General features: G+C 42.7%; 1 protein-coding gene across 1 annotated transcript in view; it reads right to left on the reverse strand.

Moving 5' to 3' along the window:
* LOC120994219 (olfactory receptor 2AP1-like) overlaps window positions 1-5,565 on the reverse strand; it is a 28,079-nt gene extending 22,514 nt beyond the window's left edge. Inside the window, exon 1 of the mRNA XM_040422661.1 lies at window positions 5,449-5,565. The gene's annotated coding sequence lies outside the window, so the exon portion shown is untranslated. The remainder of the gene's footprint in view (window positions 1-5,448) is intronic.
* Between the last annotated feature and the right edge of the window lie 6,752 nt (window positions 5,566-12,317).

A 12,317-nucleotide genomic window follows, 5' to 3' on the forward strand; every position in this document is an offset into this window, starting at 1 on the left:
CATTTTGCCAAAGGAAAGGAAGTTGCCTAATAATTATGCACACCTGATATAGGGTGTTGATGTCATTAGACCACACCCCTTCTCATTATAGAGATGCACATCACCTAATATGCTTAATTGGTAGTAGGCTTTCGAGCCTATACAGCTTGGAGTAAGACAACATGCATAAAGAGGATGATGTGGTCAAAATACTCATTTGCCTAATAATTCTGCACGCAGTGTATTAGGAATGCACAGTGTGGTGAACCTGGAATAAATTCAAGGAAGTTCAGCTCAAGGGACTGTGAGGGTAATGGTAATGCCTTCATCTTGTACTTTTTGAGGTAGTTTCAGTTTGCCATTTCCTCATGCAATTACGAAATGGCAGCTAACAAGAGCAGTGGATGTCAAGAGAAGGTCCTGAAGACTAAGAAAGCTTTCAGAGACAGCTGCTCGTAGGTTTGCTACAAAGTCAAATCAGAAGCCCCTCAAAAGACTTTCAAGAAGATTTAGCAGACTGTGGAGTTGTGGAACATTGTTCTACTGTTCAAACCTTCACAAATATGGCCTTCAGTGAGGAGTCATCAGAAGAAATCTGTTATCCAGTTATGGCCGGACTGGGGGCAGAGCTTTAGGGGAGGCCAGCATGACAGGGGTTTGGCTCAGGGAGACCCCAGAGGTAGGGATAGGCTGGTTAGTTGAAGGGGCGGGTTTTGGGGGATCATGGGAGGATAGGGATTGGGTAATGTGAGTTTAGGGGTGGGGTTAAAAGATTGAGACAGGGAGAAGAAGGGTGCCATTTTACGTAGAGCAGAAAGGAGTCCCGCCCACCCACCCCTTCCTTTTTATCGGTGGGGGGGGTTTGTGGCGGATTATAGAAGTTGGTTAGGGGTAGAATTGTTGGATGGCGAGGTGGGGAGATAAAGGGGAGGGTTTTGTCAAGGCGGCTGTGGCGGAGGGAGGTCCTTGAAGTTGGTTTTATTAACTGGAGAGGATGATGGGAGGGCTCCGCGGTTGGAGCTGGACTCCCAGTTGTGGCGGAATTTAAGAGGGGGCCATTCAGTGGTGCTTCCGAGCTGGAGGGCAATGGCTGGAGGCAAGATGGCACCCTGGTGGGGTAATTCAGTTATTTGGGGCTTTAAGGACCTCCCCTTGCAAGGAATTAATTATTAGAGTTTATGGCTATATATTTATATATATATTTATGTTGTTTGTTAATAAAAATGGCTGCTGTGGCCGATTCATTCCAGCCAGGTGTCCGAGTTTTCATTAAGGTAAAGGGGATGAGGCGCTGCGTGGGGATGGATTGGTGGGTAGGGGGGTTGTTTCAGGGGCAGGTGAGTATTAGATGGGGTCGGACGTCAGGTAGACAATACCCCAGTCATGTGTCCTTACTATAAAATTCAGTGTCAGAAATTTGCAGAAGAACATCTAAACAAGCCTGATGTATTTTGGAAAAAAGTCCTGTGGATCGATGAGGGTAAAATAAACTATTTGGCCACAATGAGCAAAGGTATGCTTGGAGAAAAAAAGGGCCCAAAATTTCATGAAAACGACACCTCTCCAATCAATCCTGCTTTGGGGTTGTGTTGCAGCCAATGGCTCGAGGAACATTTCATGGGTAGAGGGAAGAATGAATTCAATGACATTTCAGCAAATTCTGGAAGTAAACAACATCAACTGTAAAAAAACTAAAGTTAAAAAGAAGATGGCTTCTACAAATGGATAATGATCCTAAATACACCTCAAAATCCACAACAGACGACCTCAAAAGGTGCAAGGTGAAGGTTCTACCGTAGCCCTCACAGTCTCCTGATCTGACCATTATTGAAAATCTGTGGATAGACCTCAAAAGAGCAGCGCATGCAAGACGGCCCAGGAATCTCATAGAACTGGAAGACGTCTGCAAGGAAGAAGGGAGGAAAATCCCTCAAACAAGAATTTAAAGACTCTTGGCCATTACAAAATGCATTTACAAGCTGTGATACTTAACAAAGGGGGTGCTACTAGGTACTAACCATGCAGGGGGCCCAAAGTTTTGCCTCGGGCCCTTTTACTTTTTTATTATTTTGAAAATGTAAAAGACAAAAAAATATATAATGTTTTTGCTTAAAATACAAAGGGAATGAGTAACTTTATGCCTTTTAGAGATCATTTCATCTTCAGCTTGGTTAACTGATTACAGTAACAGTAATTGTGACCAGGAGTGCCCAAACTTTTACACACCACTGTATATACAGTCAGGTCCATAAATATTGGGACATCGACACAATTCTAACATTTTTGGCTCTATACACCACCACAATGGATTTGAAATGAAACGATCAAGATGTGCTTTACCTGCAGACTGTCAGCTTTAATTTGAGGGTATTACATCCAAATCAGTTGGAATCTGTTGCTGTCAACTCTCAAGATGAGATCCAAAGCTGTCACTATCAGTGAAGCAAGCCTTCATTAGGCTGAAAAAACACAACAAACCCATCAGAGAGATAGCAAAAACATTAGGCCTGGCCAAAACAACTGTTTGGAACATTCTTAAAAAGAAGGAACGCACCGGTGAGCTCAGCAACACCAAAAGACCCAGAAGACCACGGAAAACAACTGTGGTGGATGACCGAAGAATTATTTCCCTGGTGAAGAAAACACCCTTCACAACATATGGCCAGATCAAGAACACTCTCCAGGAAGTAGGTGTATGTGTGTCAAAGTCAACAATCAGGAGAAGACTTCATCAGAGTGAATACAGAGGGTTCACCGCAAGATGTAAACCATTGGTGAGCCTCAAAAACAGGAAGGCCAGATTAGAGTTTGCCAAATGACATCTAAAAAAGCCTTCACAGTTCTGCAAGAACATCCTATGGACAGATGAGACCAAGATCAACTTTTACCAGAGTGATGGGAAGAGAAGAGTAAGGAGAAGGAAAGGAACTGCTCATGATCCTAAGCATACCACCTCATCAGTGAAGCATGGTGGTGGTAGTGTCATGGCGTGGGCTTGTATGGCTGCCAATGGAACTGGTTCTCTTGTATTTATTGATGATGTGACTGCTGACAAAAGCAGCAGGATGAATTCTGAAGTGTTTCGGGCAATATTATCTGCTCATATTCAGCCAAATGCTTCAGAACTCATTGGACTGCGCTTCACAGTGCAGATGGACAATGACCCAAAGCATACTGCAAAAGCAACCAAAGAGTTTTTTAAAGGAAAGAAGTGGAATGTTATGTAATGGCCGAGTAAATCTCCCAACCTGAATCCAATTGAGCATTTCACTTGCTGAAGACAAAACTGAAGGGACAATGCCCCAAGAACAAGCAGGAACTGAAGACAGGGGCAGTAGAGGCCTGGCAGAGCATCACCAGGGATGAAACCCAGCGTCTGGTGTTGTCTATGCGTTCCAGACTTCAGGCTGTAATTAACTGCAATTGATTTGAAACCAAGTATTAAAAAGTGAAAGTTTGATTTATGATTATTATTCTGTCCCATTACTTTTGGCCCCTTAACAAGTGGGAGGCACATATGCAAACTGCTGTAATTCCTGCACCGTTCACCTGATTTGGATTTAAATACCCTCAAATTAAAGCTGACAGTCTGGTGTGAAAGCACATCTTGTTCGTTTCATTTCAAATGCATTGTGGTGGTGTATAGAGCCAAACATGCTAGAATTGTGTCGATGTCCCAATATTTATGGACCTGACTGTATATACAGTACAGACCAAAAGTTTGGACACACCTTCTCATTCAAAGAGTTTTCTTTATTTTCATGACTATGAAGGCATCAAAACTATGAATTATCACATGTGGAATTATATACATAACAAACAAGTGTGAAACAACTGAAAATATGTCATATTCTAGGTTCTTCAAAGTAGCCACCTTTTGCTTTGATTACTGCTTTGCACACTCTTGGCATTCTCTTGATGACCTTCAAGAGGTAGTCCCCTGAAATTGTCTTCCAACAGTCTTGAAGGAGTTCCCAGAGATGCTTAGCACTTGTTGGCCCTTTTGCCTTCACTCTGCGGTCCAGCTCACCCCAAACCATCTCGATTGGGTTCAGGTCCGGTGACTGTGGAGGCCAGGTCATCTGGCGCAGCACCCCATCACTCTCCTTCATGGTCAAATAGCCCTTACTTTCAAAATTTTCCCAATTTTTCGGCTGACTGACTGACCTTAATTTCTTAAAGTAATGATGGCCACTCATTTTTCTTTACTTAGCTGATTTTCTCTTGCCATAATACAAATTCTAACAGTCTATTCAGTAGGACTATCAGCTGTGTATCCACCTGACTTCTCTTTAACGCAGCTGATGGTCCCAACCCCATTTATAAGGCAAGAAATCCCACTTATTAAACCTGACAGGGCACACCTGTGAAGTGAAAACCATTTCAGGGGACTACCTCTTGAAGCTCATCAAGAGAATGCCAAGAGTGTGCAAAGCAGTAATCAAAGCAAAAGGTGGCTACTTTGAAGAACCTAGAATATGACATATTTTCAGTTGTTTCACACTTGTTTGTTATGTATATAATTCCACATGTGTTAATTCATAGTTTTGATGCCTTCAGTGTGAATCTAACATTTTCATAGTCATGAAAATAAAGAAAACTTCTTGAATGAGAAGGTGTGTCCAAACCTTTGGTCAGTACTGTATATATATATATATACTTTTTTCTATCTATGCAGCTTTTTAGAATAATTGTCAAAACTCTGCAATGTATAATAATATATTGCATGGTGCTTCCAACAGACTTGTGTATTGCTGGAGAAATATTTTAAAAATTGCTGTACGCAGCGGGGTTTTTTTCCACCCAAATCCAGGCATTTACGCCGGGGAGAGGGTAGATCACCATCAGTTCCCATTAGAGTCAATGGGGTCCAGAGGGCACAAGGCACTATCTGGTCATGCCAAATCCAGAGAACTCCAGCAGGCTACTCTCTGCCAGAACAACCTGCCGGATTGCTGTGCCACAAGTGTGAATATACCCTAAGAGGACCGAACTCTGCACTGGGGAGTAAAGGACAACATATAGGATTTCCCTTTGGGAGTGCGGCAGGATTTGTGAAAAGAAAAGAAAAGGAAAAAAGAAAGAAAGAAAGAAAGAAAAAGAAAGATATTGTAGATAGATAAACAGAGAGATAGACATGAAATAGATGAGATAGATAGATAAATAGATAGATAGATGAGATAGATAGATAGATAATAGATGAGATAGATAGATAAATAGATACATAGATATAATGAAGTCCTATAAAATGTGATATCAACATAAGCTGTGCTCTATGTTAGAAAGAAAAGGCATAACATATTTCTATTACAGAATGATTTAAACTATAAGCAGGTTCCTCCCATGATCCTCATGCAGCGGAGAGCTCTGCTACATCTCATTTTTGGGGCCTCGTTACATTTGGCTGAGATTTTGTTACAAAATATGACTTAAATGAGAAGAGATGTAGAGGAGATGTCATCTACTCACCAGTGATGGTGGCACCAGACAGCACCTGATCTCCTGCGATCAGCCTGTGAGAAGTGACACCACCAGCGACCGGCAGATATTATGTAGAGAGGAAGGAAAGGCTCATTCAGATTATCCTGACAATGTTTACCTATTGTGCGCATATTATAAATTATACATAAAGATGTAGCAGGGCTGAGTTTGTCATTAACTTCGCTGGTGAAGCAATGTTTACATATCATAATAACTCTCTGAGTACAGATAATGTAGTAGATGTCACCCGCAGTCCCATGTAACACCACAGATAACACAGTGATAGCTCTCTAAGTACAGATAATGTAGTAGATGTCACCCGCAGTCCTATGTAACACCACATATAACACAGTGATAACTCTCTGAGTACAGATAATGTAGTAGATGTCACCCGCAGTCCCATGTAACACCACAGATAACACAGTGATAGCTCTCTAAGTACAGATAATGTAGTAGATGTCACCCGCAGTCCTATGTAACACCACATATAACACAGTGATAACTCTCTGAGTACAGATAATGTAGTAGATGTCACCTGCAGTCTTATGTAACACCACAGATAACACAGTGATAACTCTGTGAGTACAGATAATGTAGTAGATGTCACCTGCAGTCCTATGTAACACCACAGATAACACAGTGATAACTCTCTGAGTACAGATAATGTAGTAGATGTCACCTGCAGTCCTATGTAACACCACAGATAACACAGTGATAACTCTGAGTACAGATAATGTAGTAGATGTCATCTGCAGTCCTATGTAACACCACAGATAACACAGAGATAACTCTCAGTACAGATAATGCAGTAGATATCACCTGCAGTCCTATGTAACACCACAGATAACACAGAGATAACTCTCAGTACAGATAATGTAATATATGTTACCGGTAGTCCCATGTAACACCACAGACAACACAGTGATAACTCTCTGAGTACAGATAATGCAGTAGATGTCACCTGCAGTCCTATGTAACACCACAGATAACACAGTGATAACTCTCAGTACAGATAATGCAGTAGATATCACCTGCAGTCCCATGTAACACCACAGATAACACAGTGATAACTCTGAGTACAGATAATGTAGTAGATGTCCCTTGCAGTCCTATGTAACACCACATATAACACAGTGATAACTGAGTACAGATAATGTAGTAGATGTTACCTGCAGTCCTATGTAACACCACAGATAACACAGTGATAACTCTCAGTACAGATAATGTAATATATGTTACCGGCAGTCCCATGTAACACCACAGACAACACAGTGATAACTCTCTGAGAACAAATAATGCAGTAGATGTCACCTGCAGTCCTATGTAACACCTCAGATAACACAGTGATAACTCTCAGTACAGATAATGCAGTAGATATTACCTGCAGTCCCATGTAAGACCACAGATAACACAGTGATAACTCTGAGTACAATTAATGTAGTAGATGTTACCTGCAGTCCTATGTAACACCTCAGATAACACAGTGATAACTCTCAGTACAGATAATGCAGTAGATATTACCTGCAGTCCCATGTAACACCACAGATAACACAGTGATAACTCTGAGTACAGATAATGTAGTAGATGTCCCTTGCAGTCCTATGTAACACCACATATAACACTGTGATAACTGAGTACAGATAATGTAGTAGATGTTACCTGCAGTCCTATGTAACACCACAGATAACACAGTGATAACTCTCTGAGTACAGATAATGTAGTAGATGTCACCTGCAGTCCTATGTAACACCACAGATAACACAGTGATAGCTCTCTGAGTACAGATAATGTAGTAGATGTCACCTGCAGTCCTATGTAACACCACAGATAACACAGTGATAGCTCTCTGAGTACAGATAATGTAGTAGATGTCACCTGCAGTCCTATGTAACACCACAGATAACACAGTGATAACTCTGTGAGTACAGATAATGTAGTAGATGTCACCTGCAGTCCTATGTAACACCACAGATAACACAGTGATAACTCTCTGAGTACAGATAATGTAGTAGATGTCACCTGCAGTCCTATGTAACACCACAGATAACACAGTGATAACTCTGAGTACAGATAATGTAGTAGATGTCATCTGCAGTCCTATGTAACACCACAGATAACACAGAGATAACTCTCAGTACAGATAATGCAGTAGATATCACCTGCAGTCCTATGTAACACCACAGATAACACAGAGATAACTCTCAGTACAGATAATGCAGTAGATATCACCTGCAGTCCTATGTAACACCACAGATAACACAGAGATAACTCTGAGTACAGATAATGTAGTAGATGTCCCTTGCAGTCCTATGTAACACCACATATAACACAGTGATAACTCTGAGTACAGATAATGTAGTAGATGTCATCTGCAGTCCTATGTAACACCACAGATAACACAGAGATAACTCTCAGTACAGATAATGCAGTAGATATCACCTGCAGTCCTATGTAACACCACAGATAACACAGAGATAACTCTCAGTACAGATAATGCAGTAGATATCACCTGCAGTCCTATGTAACACCACAGATAACACAGTGATAGCTCTCTAAGTACAGATAATGTAGTAGATGTCACCCGCAGTCCTATGTAACACCACAGATAACACAGTGATAACTCTCAGTACAGATAATGCAGTAGATATCACCTGCAGTCCCATGTAACACCACAGATAACACAGTGATAACTCTGAGTACAGATAATGTAGTAGATGTCACCTGCAGTCCTATGTAACACCACAGATAACACAGTGATAGCTCTCTGAGTACAGATAATGTAGTAGATGTCACCTGCAGTCCTATGTAACACCACAGATAACACAGTGATAACTCTCTGAATACAAATATTGTAGTAGATGTCACCTGCAGTCCTATGTAAAACCACAGATAACACAGTGATAACTGAGTACAGATAATGTAGTAGATGTCACCTGCAGTCCTATGTAACACCACAAAGAACTCAGTGATATCTCTCTGAGTACACATAATGTAGTAGGTGTCGCCTGCAGTCCTATGTAACAACACAGATAACACAGTGATAGCTCTCTGAGTACAGATAATGCCATAGAAGTCACCTGCAGTCCTATGTAATATTGGTGGTCTCAGTCAGAGACTTACCTCATGGACAGGATGGGGTCGCACAGCAGTTTGGAGTATGTGATAGATATATAATTATTTGTTCCGTGTTATCCAGTAAATAGAAGATGAAGATTCCTCAGGTGGTTGATACATTTTAATGGAGGCGTCTGGGGTCTCTGCGTCTGGGGTCTCTGCGTCTGGGGTCTCTGCGTCTGGGGTCTCTGCGTCTGGGGTCTCTGGGTCTGGGGTCTCTGCGTCTGGGGTCTCTGCGTCTGGGGTCTCTGCGTCTGGGGTCTCTGCCTCTGGGGTCTCTCCGTCTGGGGTCTCTGCGTCTGGGGTCTCTGCGTCTGGGGTCTCTGCCTCTGGGGTCTCTCCGTCTGGGGTCTCTGCGTCTGGGGTCTCTGCGTCAGCCTAAATGTACGAAATCATTGGCGCTCCATAACGAGAATCTACGCTGCAATAGAAGCGTGCTGCGATGTGAACGCCAGACGTAAAATCACTTAAAGGGGTTGTCTCACCTTCATAATCCCCTTTCAGTCTATTCCTTCCCCTCCAATAAGCATTTCTTCAATATATTTATATGTTGTAAATTCTGTTATTGACATATTTATACCCGATTTTACATGCTCGTCTCTAGGGGTTACGGCCACCTCTACTATGTTAGTAGCGGTGACCGCGCAAGCGCTCTTACCGCCGAGTCTTCTGCTCCTCTCCGGCTGCCGAGGTAGCCTGGTTTCACGGGAGCGAGTAAACTCCGGATCCGAGCAGCACATAGTGCGGCCCCATAGAAATTAATGGGTCCGCAATTCGGATGTGTGAATGGAGCCTAACGGGTGTGTAGAAGGCGTCCCTCAGATACACGATCGATGGAGCAGGGTCCCTAGCAGCACAGAGGATTTCAGGAGAGGAGTGCGCTGATCTTGGGGAGATCACAGGATGAGAGTTACATAGTGGAAGGAGCAGGGTCCCAGCAGCACAGAGGATTTCAGGAGAGGAGTGTGCTGATCTTTGTGAGGTCACAGGCTGGAGATTACTTACTGTAGTGAAGAGAGCAGAGTATAAAGGGGGGAGGTCAGACACTGAGTGCTAGGTAGATGTAAGAGCAGGATCCCCAGCAGCACAGAGCTTTACAGGAGAAAGTTACATAGCACAGGAAGATGAGTTCTCAGCAGCACAGAGTATTTTAAGAACAGACTGTGATGAAGTTGTGGGAGGTCACAATTTGAGTAGTTGTCCACAGCTATACAGAGTATTTCAGAAAACCTCAACAACCAGTTCAAGTCCGGACCATCCCCCCCCCCCCCTAGCAATTTCCGTTTTTTAGTACATGCATATTTGATGTCATAACCTGTACAGTTATGTCCATTATTTTTGCTCCTTTTTTGATGGGACTTTGTTTTTTATACTTTTTATTTTATTTTGCTTTTCTTTTTGATGCACAGAAAAAAAAATGTAACAAGAAGGATCAGTTTTTACACACTTTTTAATAATGTCCTCTTTTTTTGCCTCACAGCAGAGCAGATCTGGATGTGCTAAGACCCAGCAGCTCCTGCAGTTACCTGGCCCCCAGCGATCACATGATCAGTGGGAGCGGAGCAGGCAGTAGCATTGCCTCTGGGACTGCGCAGAACCTCATCGCCATCTAGTGCTCAAATTAAAAGGAGCCAAGACTCTGCTGATGACAATCGGCTGCGGCACCTATGAATTTGGTCTATTAGAGGGGCGTGGCTGGGACATTGTGGGGGTGGGGCTTGTTAGTCTTATTTTTACTTTCAGCAGGTGTATCATAGATCAGAGCTGACGCTGCACAATCCCTGCTTCTAGACGGTTTTCTAGCGGTGTCCCTGATGGCGGCACATTCATATGAACATTATGGCCCCCCAAACTGCAGCCGAACACCTATTTTGGGGAGGGTTTTGCAGACGACCCCTCGCTTCCCCTTTTTTGTGATCCACTTCCCAGGATTGTCCAGGCACATGCAGGACCCACCATGATAACCAACTCTGCCAGAGGAGCTGCTATACCCTGTGACGGATCCTTGCCTCTGCGTGAGGGGCACGCGATCAGGACAGGGTATGTCCTCTGAATCTAACCAAACTGTTTCCATTAACTGACAGCAAGCAGAGATCTCGAAATGAGACACAAAGTCAATCGGTAAGTTGCGGAGCTTTTCACCCTGCAATCATTCAATTTTATTTATACATCCACACCTCCTACATTTAGTTTGATCTTCCCCGTGAAAAGAACTCGAGGAGGCGGAGCTTAGACAAATGCATTCCGGGCGTTCCTAGAGGTTTCGTTCCTAAGCCATTCAGGCGTGGCTTCAATCTTGGCAGGTATAACATGTCTCTGTAGGAGTATACACACATTGCTCCCCCTAGTCTGCTCGGTATTTCACTTGTTAGAGCAGAAGTTTATGCTTCAGAGCTGCACTTCCTATTGTAACTTAAAAAGATTATGCCATGATTGATGTAAAAAATGAAAATGAAACATCATTTAATACATGACAGTCTCTTTCTAATAAAACTAGAACCAGCCCTGTACCTCACATGGATCCAGAGATCTCCCCATTCATTGCTCCAATTATTCTGCTAGATTTATTTCAGGCTGGCAGCTCAGGGGCGTGTCCTTTCTGCTGCAGCGCTTTCCCTGTAACTGCCACCCCTTCTAACAGAAGTTAGGGCTGGTAGGGAAATGGCTTGGAACCGAACCAGAGTACAAATTTTAAAGTATAAATTAATTTCTGAAGTTATTACGCGAAGTCTCATGAGACTTCGCGAAGTAATAACTTCGGCTCATTGGAGCCAATACATTCTAATAGTGTACAGAGCTCCTGCTCCGTACAGTGTTAAAACGACGTTTTATGCGAATCGACTTCAGATGTTTCATCCGAAGTCGATTCGCTCATCCCTAATGGCTGATGGCAGTTGAAGATTTAAACTGAGTGTGTGTGACCACCTCAGTGAGGTGGACAAGATATAAGGAAAAGAACAAACAGCAGGTGGCGCTATATAGATACATTATATTGAATAACTCAGTGACTATACTAAATTTTTAATTACATGCAATTACAAAAGTATTCAGATCTAGGCGCTGGTTTGAAAAATCTAAAATATTTTTCACAGCATAACTCCTTTAAAGGTTAACTCTATAGGCTGCCATATTGATGGCAGTGGAGGCACTGCATACCCCCCTGCACTCCCCAAATTAGCCTCTGTGCCTTAATGCCCACATGACGGCCCACAGTCCCCCTTTGGGGGCCAGCAATGCAAAAATGTGCTTGTGTTTTTCCAAATAAAATCAGTTTTCTCTATTTTACTCCCATATACGTATCCCAGGAAATAAAGAAGAGACACTCCCATGAGGAGTTAGTGCCGCCTCCTTGGAGGCCACAGAAATGCAAATATTGTTTCTATTCACTTTAGTGGATGACACAACTTCCAAACACACCAGGACACACATTAGTTTCCTGACACATTGTGACGGAAGAATCACAGGACGCCAAAGTTTCTGACTTCTGAGTTTAATAAACTATGATAATCTGAATTACCCGACATACTGAAACAACGTAGTCACAACATAGAGAACTGAGAAGCTGTAGGAATAAAACGTACAAAGTACTTTACAAAGAGTATCGCACAGGATCATACAGAAAAGAAAACAGGAATCCTACCAGGGGCGGAAAACACTCAATGTCATAACCCACTGGAGGGAGCGGCACCAAGATAAATTATCATAGTCAACCTCAACTCCATGGACAGTTCTGGTGGTCACCT

The sequence above is a fragment of the Bufo bufo genome, chromosome 3 (genome assembly GCF_905171765.1).
Source record: "Bufo bufo chromosome 3, aBufBuf1.1, whole genome shotgun sequence".
Classification (NCBI taxonomy): Eukaryota; Metazoa; Chordata; class Amphibia; order Anura; family Bufonidae; genus Bufo; species Bufo bufo.